The 15,967-nt window shown below is 43.3% G+C and overlaps 1 protein-coding gene across 1 annotated transcript in view; it reads right to left on the bottom strand.

Annotated features, from left to right (window-relative positions):
- si:ch211-236l14.4 (SITS-binding protein) overlaps positions 1-15,967 on the bottom strand; it is a 73,451-nt gene that overhangs the window by 24,209 nt on the left and 33,275 nt on the right. The window lies entirely within an intron of this gene.

Genomic DNA, 15,967 nt, shown 5'->3' on the forward strand with positions numbered 1-15,967 from the left:
ACACTTCAGCATATGAAAAGTTCAGTTTTTTAGTCGGTATTCCAAGGTTTTAGAGCCAAAGAACACAAGTCATGTAAAGTCTGGGAAGATGTTATGGTGCCTTGCTTCGCCACATCCATGACATCACGGACCAGTCCTGAGCTCTGGATGGCAACCACCATGGCAGACAACCAGTTCATCGCCACTTTTCTAAAGTAACCATCCATCTGCTGCAGCCAGGTGGAAAGTAGACATCCCCTTGGCCTTCTCTAGTCACCGGCAGAGGTGGGACGAAGTCACTTTTAAGTCATCAATCAGCAAGTCCCAAGTCAAGTCTCAAGTCAGCTTGCAAACAATTGGTGGTCATTATGACTTGAGACTTGACTTGGGACTTGCTGATTCATGACTTAAAAGTGACTTGACATTAGATGTATTTTTTCTTGGTTTGTACCTGGGATGTGGGATGTTTTGGCACACTATTTACTGGGGCTGTGTACTGTGGAGTATCAGTTGGTCTGGAATCTGCTGGTTGGTTTTCCAGTTGGGGGCAGGGTACACTCACAAAAATATTTAACCCTAACTTTTAAGATTTATGTAATTTTATTACATGACAAATTCCCATTTACTTTTTTTTTTTTTAGATAATTTTAATACAAACCTACCAAATAAACCTTAAATGATGCATATTCATTACTGTAATAAATCCTATTCATTTGGCCTGCTTAATCCTCAGCTTTATGTATTTAGTATTAATAAAATATAATTACTCTAAATCAATAATAATGACAGTATTTATTTAAAATACATAAAGTATATTGTTTGAATTACATAATAATTATGTTACCTATACAAGATAAATGGCATAGGTTTTTAGGTTTTTTGTGCAAAAAAATAACTGTATACACTGATAACCAACAACAACAAAAAAAAAGACGGGGAAAAACGGAAAAAGAAAACATTGTTAGCTAACATGCCAGGAGCAAAATGGATCAATTTTTAGTGCATAGATCTACCAGTGAGAAGGCAGAGTTTGGGGCAACCCCCCCCAAAAAAAAGAAAAAAGAAGAAAGTAGAGGATGATCTTTGTTTGCTCCTCTCCAGGGTGCATCCTCACATCAGCCGCCTGTGCGCATCAAAGACCCAGACTCATTGCTCACACTACACAAGAGGTGAGACTAGATGAGAGACTAAATATGTATAAAAGTTTAATTAATATTATTTACGTTAAAGTGTGTTAGTTACACAGTTACACAGAGATGTTTAAATGTTAAAAATGATGTTTAAAATATGACAAAAAGTAAAAATAGAAGAATAGAAAGTTCTTTAAAAATGTTTCAAATGTTTACAAAGGCTGTAAAATGTGTAAATGCATAGACAGTTACTTAAAAAGACATAAATATATTTAAAATGTGTTTAACGTGTAAAAGAATACTGTGTATACTGTGTACTGTGTATGTGTATCGGTTGGGGGGCTCACTCTCCCACACTTTGAAAACCCCTGCTGTAGCCTATCCCAGCAGTCATTGGGCATGAGGTAGGGTACACCCTGGACAGGCCTCCAGGGCTGACACATATAGAGAGACAAACACATTTGCACGTGTATATATATATATTTTTTTTTTAAGATTTTCAAAAGGTTCTGCTCCTTGTCTATGAATTCTGAAGTTGTGTTGGTCTTTGTGATGTTGTAACCATGCTTCTAAAAAAAAGGCAGTCAATAAACCTAAAGACTTTGAATTAAATTGGTATGGTCCCTCCTTGTCCCAACAACAATCACTTCAAAATTGATCTAAACCTGTGCTCTACGTTTTGAGTTATGGTGTGCACAGATGGACACAACCCTTTGTCACTTGTGGATGTAATAAGAGGACAAAGGGAATTCAAATTGTGGACGAAAACTGAATGTCAGATGTGAAAATAAATGAGAATAATTGGGGGCCTGACCCCATGGTGGTGTATAATTTACATGGTTCAGAACATTCATATTGGGGCATTTTTAAATATCAGCTGATGAGCCAAGCAAAAATGTCAAGATAGGTGCCATTTTTCAAAATGGCTGCCTTCCTCAACAATGAAAATCTAAATTTGACATTATCTCTTGAATGAAATATTGGTATATTTTAGTTATTACAGTTAGTATTTATATGTTTTAGAATTCTGAAACAAATGAACTCCATTAAAATCTTAGGTACAGTAAATGTGTAACTGATCAGTGATTCAGCAGCAAAACTCTAATACTCAGGGATGAAAAATGTCTGCTTTTTGGCAGATTTCCACTTTTTTGCCAGTTGCCTGGGTTATTTTTTAGATCAGTATTGTTCAGTAGGAAGTGTTAAGTGCTGTGCTTTTCAAACAGGCAGGTTTTGGATAGCTTTAGGGGCCTTGAAGCAAAGCTGTTGTTTTAGTTCCCTTTATCTTAATTTTCCCCCGCTAAACCCTAAGGAGCATATGTCTGTGAGTAATATTTACCTTTTTATGTTAAATTGACCTGTTATGGTCTTCTGAAACAGCTGATAGATGCACTTTATAACTTAAAAAACGGGAGCGACGCTAACGCATTAGCATGTCTATGGCATTTTTAATGTTAAAGTTAGCATTAAGCTGTTCGCATCTCAGCACATTTGTTTTCTGTATAATAATTAATGGCTCAGCATTTGTTGCTGTAAAAGAGTCAAATGCATTACAAATTGTATTTTTTTTTAAATGTATTTTTATTTATTTATTAATAATAGCAACAACAACAATAATAGTAATAATAACTAATAATGCAATTTTAGAGAAAGCGACAAAAAGAACCTGATAAAACAAAACACAACAGAAAAGATAAACAACTAAGAATGAACATAAAGAAATGTATAACGGTTTCCTGTGAACACCTAGTGACTCACACCCCCACTTCATCCCTGTATCGTGTGAAAACACTTTCTTTATATTTTGTTTTAAAGTGTAGAATGTTTGGACACTGCTTTAACTCCCCACTCACACCTTTCCACAGTCTCACCCCACAAAATTAAATGCAGAATCCTTTTTCTACAGATTTTATTAATTTAGAATTTTCCCTCTCAATTGATATCCCTCCTCTCCATCCTTGAACAATTTCTGCATGTATTTGGTAAAAAGGTTTTTTTTTTTTTTTGCTTTGTACAAGATCTATGTCTTTTAATTTTAATAATTTTGACTTTGAGAAGAGTGAGTGCATATGGTCTTGATAGCCGACATTATGAATGACCCATATTGCCCTTTGTTGAAGAATAGTTAGTGATTTTATTGAACTCATGTAGTTATTGCTCCCCAGATCTCTACACAGTAATTGAAATCCGGTAAGACAGTGGAACAGTGTAGGATGTCGAGTGATTTGTGATCCAGAACATGTTTTGCTTCTTTTTTTTTTCTTTTTTTTTAACACTGAAATACTTCTTGATAATTTGGTTTGTATATATTTGAGTGGAAAGAATTTTTTTTTCAATTTACACATAAAATTAAATGTTAATTTATGCTGAAAAAGTGCTATGTCATATGAATTTTTACACATTACTTTTAATAATTTTAGAGACACAAAAAAGTCTCTGAGGGAATCATTCCTGGCAAAATTAGGTATATGATTTAATAAATATATAACAAACCCAGTATTCACTCAGATCCATCAATAATCTTCAGAGATATGAAATTTATGCTCCAAATTTGGTGACCATCTTGATATTCATCTTGGATTTTCACTTGGTTGAACAAAAACATTTGAAGAGTACCCCATGTAAATGTTTATGACAAGTGTCATGCTTGTATCATCATTTGAAATATTTTTCCATCGTTTCCTCCACCACAGGTTTTTGTTTGTCCATGGCACATTCATTTTCTGCTGCCATGGTAATGTACAGGTGATGCACCTGACCATACCTCATTTTAAAGCCATGATTGCAGAAATGAGCACAATTATATATGCTGTACTTACAGTACACACAGTGGGCACTGGGCTGAAAATGACAGCTTATATCAGTCACACACTTGCAATGACACCTGCACTGTGCACCACTTTGCACCATGTGTAGTGCACCACTTTGCACCATGTGTAGTGCACCACTTTGCACCATGTGTAAGAAACTTTGCAGATGCAAATAAAAATCGCATCTGTTGCAAATACAAATATTATATGTTGTACATTTATTTGCACAATTTACAACATATGCACTTAAACAAAAGCCTAAATCTATCCATTTCTTCCCACCTACACTGTGATTATCAGTCTGACAAACCAAGCTCTGATTTATAGAAGAGGCAGTTTGAAGTATTTGTGGCTGACTTCACTCCGCTGGCGCAGATGCTCTTCTGCAGTGTATTTCCTGTGTGTAGATGCATGCAGCCTTTCCGAGTCCGTGTGAAATGATAAGAGATAATCGTGCCCGCAGATGTAGCTGCCCTGCAAGGAATGCCCTGTCCCTCTCAGGTTACCCCGACCCCCCCACCCGTGCTGCTTCTCACCCAGCATGACTCCTACCTTCTCCCGTCCCTCCAGTCGACATTCAACTCCTCAGGTTCTCTGATCCATCTCAGGTCAGAACGGACACAGCACTGATCTCAGACAGTGATTTGCTCAAGCTGTTTCAACTAACCAGTGAGGGATTTTAAGTTTGGATGTAATTGGTGAACAAATTATGACGCGTATTGAAGCAGAAGCCAGGCTGAGACTTCAATCTGCTCCTCCCTAAACTCAATGAGCTGACAGTTTTCAATACCAGTGTTTATAATCAGATTAATAGTTTCAGAGATCAGTGTTCAAGTACCACTTAAAGCCCTGTGAAGAGCCTTCAACCTCAGAGTGATTCTCATGTGTTTGCAATGGATAATGTCAAAGAGATACTGGTAACACCTCAGCTGCCTCACAAGGTATTAGGTCACCACCCGACTGCTGCTTATAAAATCACAAATGGCATTTAAGCGTAGATTTTTTGCAGTGCATCAATCTGATGCATTTAAATGATAAGGTTGAAAATGGATCAGATGTATTCACACTGAAGCAAAGAAACATTATGCAAACGGAGTATCCTATAGTTACCGTCACTGCACAGGCTTATTCAACTCAAATCAAAATCAAATCAATTTTATTTATATAGCGCCAAATCACAACAAACAGTTGCCCCAAGGCGCTTTATATTGTAAGGCAAAGCCATACAATAATTACGTAAAAACCCCAACAGTCAAAACGACCCCCTGTGAGCAAGAACTTGGCGACAGTGGGAAGGAAAAACTCCCTTTTAACAGGAAGAAACCTCCAGCAGAACCAGGCTCAGGGAGGGGCAGTCTTCTGCTGGGACTGGTTGGGGCTGAGGGAGAGAACCAGGAAAAAGACATGCTGTGGAGGGGAGCAGAGATCAATCACTAATGATTAAATGCAGAGTGGTGCATACAGAGCAAAAAGAGAAAGAAACACTCAGTGCATCATGGGAACCCCCCAGCAGTCTAAGTCTATAGCAGCATAACTAAGGGATGCTTCAGGGTCACCTGATCCAGCCCTAACTATAAGCTTTAGCAAAAAGGAAAGTTTTAAGCCTATTCTTAAAAGTAGAGAGGGTGTCTGTCTCCCTGATCCGAATTGGGAGCTGGTTCCAGAGGAGAGGAGCCTGAAAGCTGAAGGCTCTGCCTCCCATTCTACTCTTACAAACCCTAGGAACTACAAGTAAGCCTGCAGTCTGAGAGTGAAGCGCTCTATTGGGGTGATATGGTACTATGAGGTCCCTAAGATAAGATGGGACCTGATTATTCAAAACCTTATAAGTAAGAAGAAGAATTTTAAATTCTATTCTAGAATTAACAGGAAGCCAATGAAGAGAAGCCAATATGGGTGAAATATGCTCTCTCCTTCTAGTCCCCGTCAGTACTCTAGCTGCAGCATTTTGAATTAACTGAAGGCTTTTCAGGGAACTTTTAGGACAACCTGATAATAATTAGTTACAATAGTCCAGCCTACAGGAAATAAATGCATGAATTAGTTTTTCAGCATCACTCTGAGACAAGACCTTTCTAATTTTAGAGATATTGCGCAAATGCAAAAAAGCAGTCCTACATATTTGTTTAATATGCACATTGAATGACATATCCTGATCAAAAATGACTCCAAGATTTCTCACAGTATTACTAGAGGTCAGGGTAATGCCATCCAGAGTAAGGTGTTGTGTGGGCCGCCAGAAGAGGAGGTACTGCTGGCCCACCACCAGAGGGCGCCCTGCCTGAAGTGCGGGCTTCAGGCACGAGAGGGCGCTGCCGCCACGGACACAGCCGGGAGTGACAGCTGTTACTCATTATTTCCTGACAGCTGTCACTCATTCTTCATCATCTCACTCAATAAAACCCAGACGTCATCTCCACCTCATCGTCGAGATATCGTACTTCATTGGAGGTAATATCCTCAGCCTGTGTGGTAAATTACTAATCTATCTATTGTGAGTGTTTGCAGGAGTACCGGTCCTTAGTTTGTGGAGGCTGAGTGAGTGCAGACGGCACTCTTTTCCTCTGAAGGATCACTGCTTAACACGTATTGAGTGAGAGGTGGAGGTGGCATTCCCACCATAATTGGTGGTTCCTCCCGGTTTACAGGCTAAGGAGGAGGTCAAAGTCCCGCCCAATCTGACGGCAGTGCCGGTTGAGTACCACGATCTTGCTGACGTCTTCAGCAAGGATCTGGCACTCACCCTTCCCCCGCACAGTCCGTACGATTGTGCCATTGATTTGGTTCCAGGCGTTGAGTTCCCGTCCAGCAGGCTGTACAACCTCTCACGACCTGAGCGCGAATCAATGGAGACCTACATCCGGGACTCATTAGCTGCCGGGCTGATCCGGAACTCCACCTCCCCGATGGGGGCAGGTTTCTTTTTTGTGGGCAAGAAAGATGGCGGACTCCATCCATGCATTGATTACAGGGGGCTGAATGAGATTACGGTTCGCAACCGATACCCGTTGCCATTGTTGGATTCCGTGTTCACCCCCCTGCATGGAGCCAAAATCTTTACTAAGCTGGATCTTAGAAATGCGTATCACCTGGTTCGGATCCGGAAGGGAGACGAATGGAAGACGGCATTTAACACCCCGTTAGGTCACTTTGAGTACCTGGTCATGCCGTTCGGCCTCACCAACGCCCCCGCGACGTTCCAAGCCTTGGTTAACGACGTCTTGCGGGATTTCCTGCACCGATTCGTCTTCGTATATCTGGACGATATTCTCATCTTTTCTCCGGATCCTGAGACCCATGTCCAGCATGTACGTCAGGTCCTGCAGCGGTTGTTAGAGAACCGACTGTTTGTGAAGGGCGAGAAGTGTGAGTTTCACCGCACGTCTTTGTCCTTCCTGGGGTTTATCATCTCCTCTAACTCCGTCGCCCCTGATCCGGCCAAGGTTGCGGCGGTGAGAGATTGGCCCCAACCAACAAGCCGTAGGAAGCTGCAACAGTTCCTCGGCTTCGCTAATTTCTATAGGAGGTTCATTAAGGGCTACAGTCAGGTAGTTAGCCCCCTGACAGCCCTGACCTCTCCAAAAGTCCCCTTCACCTGGTCGGATCGGTGCGAAGCCGCGTTCAACGAGTTGAAATGACGGTTCTCTACTGTGCCAGTTTTGGTGCAGCCTGACCCTAGCCGCCAGTTCGTGGTTGAAGTGGACGCCTCTGACTCAGGGATAGGAGCCGTGCTCCCAGAGCGGAGAGACCGATAAGGTTCTTCACGCGTGTGCCTACTTTTCACGCAGGTTGACCCCGGCTGAACGGAACTATGACGTCGGCAATCGAGAACTCCTTGCGGTGAAAGAGGCTCTTGAGGAGTGGAGACACCTGTTGGAGGGAGCGTCTGTGCCGTTCACGGTTTTCACTGACCACCGGAACCTGGGGTATATCAGGACCGCCAAGCGGCTGAACCCCAGGCAAGCCTGCTGGTCACTGTTCTTCGGGCGTTTTGACTTCCGGATCACCTATCACCCCGGGACCAAGAACCAGAGGTCGGATGCCTTGTCCCGGGTACACGAAGAGGAGGTCAAAACTGCACTGTCGGATCCACCGGAGCCCATCCTGCCTGAGTCCACTATCGTGGCCACCCTCACCTGGGACGTGGAGAAGATCGTCCGGGAGGCCCTGGCACGGAGCCCGGACCCAGGAACAGGTCCGAAGAACCGTTTGTATGTCCCACCAGAGGCCAGAGCTGCAGTCTCGGACTTCTGTCACGGTTCCAAGCTCTCCTGTCATCCAGGGGTGCGAAGGACCGTGGCAGTTGTCCGGCAGCGCTTCTGGTGGGCGTCTATGGAGGCCGACGTCCGGGAGTACATCCAGGCCTGCACCACCTGTGCCAGGGGCAAGGCAGACCATAAAAGGTCCCAAGGACTTCTCCAGCCGTTACCTGTGCCTCATCACCCCTGGTCCCACATCGGCCTGGATTTCGTCACGGGCCTCCCGCCGTCCCAGGGCAACACCACCATCTTCACAATAGTGGACCGATTCTCCAAGGCAGCCCACTTCGTGGCCCTCCCGAAGCTCCCAACAGCCCAGGAGACAGCAGACCTCCTGGTCCACCACGTCGTCCGTCTGCATGGGATACTGGGGGCCACCGTGAGCCTCTCGTCCGGGTACCATCCACAGATGAACGGACAGGCAGAGCGGGCCAACCAGGAGCTGGAACAGACCCTCCACTGTGTAACATCCGCGCACCCGACGGCCTGGAGTAACCATCTGGCCTGGATCGAGTATGCACATAACAGCCAGGTGTCTTCTGCCACCGGCCTCTCCCCATTTGAGGTGTGTTTGGGGTACCAGTCCCCATTATTTCCCGTGGTGGAGGGAGAGGTCGGTGTGCCCTCGGTCCGGGCCCACCTTCGGAGGTGCCGTCGGGTGTGGCGCACCGCCCGTTCTGCCTTGTTGAAAGCCCGGATGAAGCCCAAGACCCATGCAGACCGCCGGCGGCCCCCGGACCCTGCATACCAGCCCGGGTAGGAGGTGTGGTTGTCGACGAAGGACATCCCCCTCCAAGTACAGTCACCTAAACTGATGGACAGGTTCATTGGCCCATTTCGCATCCTCAAGGTCCTCAGCCCTGCCGCAGTGAAGCTCCAGCTCCCAGCTTCACTGCGGATCCACCCGGTGTTCCACTTCTCCAAACTCAAATCGTACCACACCTCACCCCTCTGTGCTCCCGGTCCGGCGCCGCCTCCTGCCTGGATCACTGACGGGGAGCCGGCTTGGACAGTGCGCCGGCTCCTGGACATCCGTCGAATGGGCCGGGGGTTCCAATATCTGGTGGACTGGGAGGGGTATGGACCCGAAGAACGCTCCTGGGTGAAGAGGAGCTTCATCCTGGATCCGGCCCTCCTGGCCGATTTCTACCGCCGACACCCCGATAAACCTGGTTGAGGGGGGGTCCTGTTGTGTGGGCCGCCAGAAGAGGAGGTACTGCTGGCCCACCACCAGAGGGCACCCTGCCTGAAGTGCGGGCTTCAGGCACGAGAGGGCGCTGCCGCCATGGACACAGCCGGGAGTGACAGCTGTTACTCATTATTTCCTGACAGCTGTCACTCATTCTTCATCATCTCACTCCATAAAACCCAGACGTCATCTCCACCTCATCGCCGAGATATCGTACTTCATTGGAGGTAATATCCTCAGCCTGTGTGGTAAATTACTAATCTATCTATTGTGAGTGTTTGCAGGAGTACCGGTCCTTAGTTTGTGGAGGCTGAGTGAGTGCAGACGGCACTCTTTTCCTCTGAAGGATCACTGCTTAACATGTATTGAGTGAGAGGTGGAGGTGGCATTCCCACCATAATTGTTACTGGGTGTACACACACCCACACTTGACTGTCTTTGTTCTCGCCAGCAGTACCAGATCCGACAGTCGGGGACGGTGATCATCTGGGAATTCGGGACTTGGCGGCTCCAGTATTCACCAGGTTCGGTGGCGGCGGAAATTCGTGTGGTTCCGGCTCTTCTCAGGACAGACGTCTTCTATCCTCGAGCCTGCCCACACGTCACCTTTGTGGATTGACTGTAATCATATTCAGAGATTGCCTGTATGTTCGTTGTGCTCCTTCACAACATTAAATTGTTAATTTTTGGCTCATCTATTGACCGTTCATTTGCGCCCCCTGTTGTGGGTCCGTGTCACTACACTTTCACAACATAAGGATCTGGTTAGACACCATGTTTCTAAGATTTGTGGGGCCAAGTACAATAACTTCAGTTTTATCTGAGTTTAAAAGCAGGAAATTAGAGGTCATCCATGTCTTTATGTCTGTAAGACAATCCTGCAGTTTAGCTAATTGGTGTGTGTCCTCTGGCTTCATGGATAGATAAAGCTGGGTATCATCTGCGTAACAATGAAAATTTAAGCAATGCTGTCTAATAATACTGCCTAAGGGAAGCATGTATAAAGTGAATAAAATTGGTCCTAGCACAGAACCTTGTGGAACTCCATAATTAACCTTAGTCTGTGAAGAAGATTCCCCATTTACATGAACAAATTGTAATCTATTAGATAAATATGATTCAAACCACCGCAGTGCAGTGGCTTTAATACCTACGGCATGCTCTAATCTCTGTAATAAAATTTTATGGTCAACAGTATCAAAAGCAGCACTGAGGTCTAACAGAACAAGCACACAGATGAGTCCACTGTCTGGGGCCATAAGAAGATCATTTGTAACCTTCACTAATGCTGTTTCTGTACTATGATGAATTCTAAACCCTGACTGAAACTCTTCAAATAGACCATTCCTCTGCAGATGATCAGTTAGCTGTTTTACAACTACCTTTTCAAGAATTTTTGAGAGAAAAGGAAGGTTGGAGATTGTCCTATAATTAGCTAAGATAGCTGGGTCAAGTGATGGCTTTTTAAGTAATGGTTTAATTACTGCCACCTTAAAAGCCTGTGGTACATAGCCAACTAATAAAGATAGATTGATCATATTTAAGATCGAAGCATTAATTATGGTAGGGCTTCCTTGAGCAGCCTGGTAGGAATGGGGTCTAATAGACATGTTGATGGTTTGGAGGAAGTAACTAATGAAAATAACTCAGACAGAACAATCGGAGAGAAAGAGTCTAACCAAATACCGGCATCACTGAAAGCAGCCAAAGAGAACGATATGTCTTTGGGATGGTTATGAGTAATTTTTTCTCTAATAGTTAAAATTTTATTAGCAAAGAAAGTAATGAAATCATTACTAGTTAAAGTTAAAGGAATACTCAGCTCAATAGAGCTCTGACTCTTTGTCAGCCTGGCTACAGTGCTGAAAAGAAACCTGGGGTTGTTCTTATTTTCTTCAATTAGTGATGAGTAGAAAGATGTCCTAGCTTTACGGAGGGCTTTTTTATAGAGCAACAGACTCTTTTTCCAGGCTAAGTGAAGATCTTCTAAATTAGTGAGACGGCATTTCCTCTCCAACTTATGGGTTATCTGCTTTAAGCTACGAGTTTGTGAGTTATACCACGGAGTCAGGCACTTCTGATTTAAGGCTCTCTTTTTCAAAGGAGCTACAGCATCCAAAGTTGTCCTCAATGAGGATATAAAACTATTATGTAGCTACTCTGCCCTGTGTTGGTATATGGCATTGGAGAACATAAAGAAGGAATCATATCCTTAAACCTAGTTACAGCGCTTTCTGAAAGACCTCTACTGTAATGAAACTTATTCCCCACTGCTGGGTAGTCCATCAGAGTAAATGTAAATGTTATTAAGAAATGATCAGACAGAAGGGGGTTTTCAGGGAATACTGTTAAGTCTTCAATTTCCATACCATAAGTCAGAACAAGATCTAAGGTATGATTAAAGTGGTGGGTGGACTCATTTACATTTTGAGCAAAGTCAATCGAGTCTAACAATAGATTAAATGCAGTGTTGAGGCTGTCATTCTCAGCATCTGTGTGGATGTTAAAATCGCCCACTATAATTATCTGAGCTAAGCACTAAGTCAGACAAAAGGTCAGAAAATTCACAGAGAAACTCACAGTAACGACCAGGTGGACGATAGATAACAACAAATAAAAGTGTTTTTTGGGACTTCCAATTTGGATGGACAAGACAAGAGTCAAGCTTTCAAATGAATTAAAGCTCTGTCTGGGTTTTTGTTTAATTAATAAGCTGGAGTGGAAGATTGCTGCTAATCCTCCTCCTCGGCCCGTGCTACGAGCGTTCTGGCAGTTAGTGTGACTCGGGGGTGTTGACTCATTTAAACTAACATATTCATCCTGCTGTAACCAGGTTTCTGTAAGGCAGAATAAATCAATATGTTGATCAATTATTATATCATTTACTAACAGGGACTTAGAAGAGAGAGATCTAATGTTTAATAGACCACATTTAACTGTTTTAGTCTGTGGTGCAGTTGAAGGTGATATATAATTTTTTCTTTTTGAATTTTTATGCTTAAATAGATTTTTGCTGGTTATTGGTGGTCTGGGAGCAGGCACCGTCTCTACGGGGATGGAGTAATGAGGGGATGGCAGGGGGAGAGAAGCTGCAGAGAGGTGTGTAAGACTACAACTCTGCTTCCTGGTCCCAACCCTGGATAGTCACGGTTTGGAGGATTTAAGAAAATTGGCCAGATTTCTAGAAATGAGAGCTGCTCCATCCAAAGTGGGATGGATGCTGTCTCTCCTAACAAGACCAGGTTTTCCCCAGAAGCTTTGCCAATTATCTATGAAGCCCACCTCATTTTTTGGATACCACTCAGACAGCCAGCAATTCAAGGAGAACATGCGGCTAAACATGTCACTCCCGGTCCGATTGGGGAGGGGCCCAGAGAAAACTACAGAGTCCGACATTGTTTTTGCAAAGTTACACACCGATTCAATGTTAATTTTAGTGACCTCCGATTGGCGTAACCGGGTGTCATTGCTGCCGACGTGAATTACAATCTTACCAAATTTACGCTTAGCCTTAGCCAGTAGTTTCAAATTTCCTTCAATGTCTCCTGCTCTGGCCCCTGGAAGACAATTGACTATGGTTGCTGGTGTCGCTAACTTCACATTTCTCAAAATAGAGTCGCCAATAACCAGAGTTTGTTCCTCGGCGGGTGTGTCGCCGAGTGGGGAAAAACGGTTAGAAATGTGAACGGGTTGGCAGTGTACAGAGGGCTTCTGTTTAGGACTACGCTTCCTCCTCACAGTCACCCAGTCGGCCTGCTTTCCCGGCTGCTCGGGATCCTGCTGGAGGGGAACTAATGGCGGCTAAGCTACCTTGGTCCGCACCGACTACAGGGGCTTGGCTAGCTGTAGGATTTTCCAAGGTGCGGAGCCGAGTCTCCAATTCGCCCAGCCTGGCCTCCAAAGCTACGAATAAGCTACACTTATTACAAGTACCGTTACTGCTAAAGGAGGCCGAGGAATAACTAAACATTTCACACCCAGAGCAGAAAAGTGGAAGCCGCCATGCTAAACCGGCTAAGAGCTAGTAGCTGTGCTAAGATAGCGGATTCCTAAAAACACACAAAGTGAATAATGTGTAAATAATTTAGAGGTGATTCAGCAGAGGGAGTGCTTTAGTTAAGGCACGTTAAGATTACACTGTGAAACAAATCGTTATCTAGTTAACTAGATCAATCTAACTGCACAGATTAAACAGCTAACAGATACAGCAAAACACCGCTGTGCTCCGGAACAGGAAGTGATACAATGCCGCAGTGAGAGCCAACCACCAGTAGAGGCAGTAGAGGTGCACTCACACACAACTCACACAAGTTAAATTCAGTTTATTCAATTTACAGAGCTGTAGGGGCAGATAGAGGCCACATCACTTCCAAAACTAGAGCACCGCACACATAGAGCGCAAACCTCCACCAACACTCGTTTCCAATTCCACAAATTTTTACCTTTTTCAAAGTAAACGTTTTCAAGGTCAAAGTCCTGTTAGAAGTGTCTTTTCATAAGCTAAATTAGATGTGATCAAATGTCAGGAGTATGTATTTAGTTCATGCACTTGAATTTAAGCTTTTTGTGGTGTTGTCAGTTTTTTCAACTTCTACGGTTTTTGAATTCTTTTTCAGATAATTTTCACAGAACATTGGTTATCTGTGCTATGCACAATTGTTGTGAACTGGAAGATAAAGAAACAAAATAAAATTGAAACCTCCGTCCAATTTTGGTGGTGTAGATAAATCCACAACAGAAAAATGAGAGTGACTAAGACACTTTTGATTGAGATATAATGCAAAATGTACACCAAATTGGCTTTTCAATATTAAATTCAAATGTCCACAAAATCCGCAATCCAGTTCAGATCTCAATCAAACTTTGTCAGGCGATAGTGCGTGCCAGTCTGCACGTCATTTTCAAATATGAGAGTGATTGGGGCATATTTGACAAAGATATTATGTCAAACATACATTAAATGGGGTTTTCAATGTTAAATTTAATTCGCCACAAACTCTGTAATCTGGGTCAAACCCGGATCAAACTTTGCCAGTTCATAATGGAGACCATCCTACATAATACTCTCAAATATGAATGAAATTTGATCTTTTTTGACAGTTATGAATTTTTGAAGATTCATTCAATGTTAAAGACAGGGATTTTTCTAATTTTCTAAGATTTTTCCTGACTTTGGCCTTTGACCTTTGAACTTTTAAAATTGAATCATTTCTTGCCTATCAGGATATGAATCTTCAGTGAATATTTCATAACGATATATGACAAATTGTGGGGTCCAGACTGTTCACAAACAAACAGGGGCGAAAGCATAACCTCCTCCAACTTCATTGGTGGAGTAAGAGAACGCAGATGCAGAAAAATACAAATGCTAAAAACACCTGTATTAGTTCAACAACATGCATCTTGTTGCGAAAACACTTGCAGACACAGATAACACAAAAATAGAACCTGCAGCACATGCAACAGTTTAATTTGAGAACACGCCTGTTGCAAATTCACACAATGCACACAAAAACACTGATGTGTTGCAAAGCTCCACAACACAAAAGACGTATGAACAACACTGAAAGTGGTTTCTCCTTGGAGGAGTTTAATGAACAGACCGTGCAGTGCATCATGGCACTCTATCTTTAATTCTATCTGAGCGCCAGGATTATTTATTTACTGTATTCATTATCTTACCCTTAATAAATCTGTGCTGTTACATGAAAGACAGTGCAACAGCTATATTTTTTACATTTTATTATTTTATTTGCAATCCATTGATTAACGGAACTCAGTAAAAGTCATCCATGCAGAACTTGCTTTGTGTTGTTAGTGCTTTGCAATGTGTGATTTGCATACATTGTGTAAATTTGCAGCAGACGTTCTCAAATTAAATCATTTCATGTGCTGTAGGCTATATTTGTTTGTATTCTTTTTTTTTTTGGTGCCACTACCTGTTGTTGAATTGATGCAGGTGTTTTTTATTCATTATTCATTATTATTTATTTTTTTTATATTTGTAATTGGTTTCTGAATATGCTGGTGTTTTCGTAATTTCAGTGTTGTGGATTCTCTTAGCCAACATACAAAAATTTAAACGTGACACAGAAAATGTCATGTACATACTTTGCAGTACGCATCAGATTGATTATAAAATAAAGAGACTGCCACAGAATGTAAAAAGGAAATAAATAATGATCATTGAGATGATTCCTGACTTACTACCGGCAATGCAAACCAAGCTCCTGCTGCGGTTGTACAGGGACCGGATAGCCCTTAGCAAAGGACCCCGGACCCCGTACTCCCGGAGCACTCCCCACAGGGTGCGCCGAGGGACACGGTCGAACGCCTTCTCCAGATCCACAGAACACATGTGGACTGGTTGGGCAAACTCCCATGAACCCTCGAGCACCCAATGGGGCGTGTAGAGCTGGTCCAGTGTGCCGTGACCAGGACGAAAACCACACTGCTCCTCCTGAATCCGAGGTTCGACCATCGGTCGAATTCTCCTCTCCAGTACTCTGGAATAGACCTTACCGGGGAGGCTGAGGAGTGTGATCCCCCTATAGTTGGAACACACCCTCCGGTCCCCCTTCTTAAACAGAGGGACCACCA

The sequence above is a fragment of the Thalassophryne amazonica genome, chromosome 8 (assembly GCF_902500255.1).
Source record: "Thalassophryne amazonica chromosome 8, fThaAma1.1, whole genome shotgun sequence".
NCBI lineage: Eukaryota > Metazoa > Chordata > Actinopteri > Batrachoidiformes > Batrachoididae > Thalassophryne > Thalassophryne amazonica.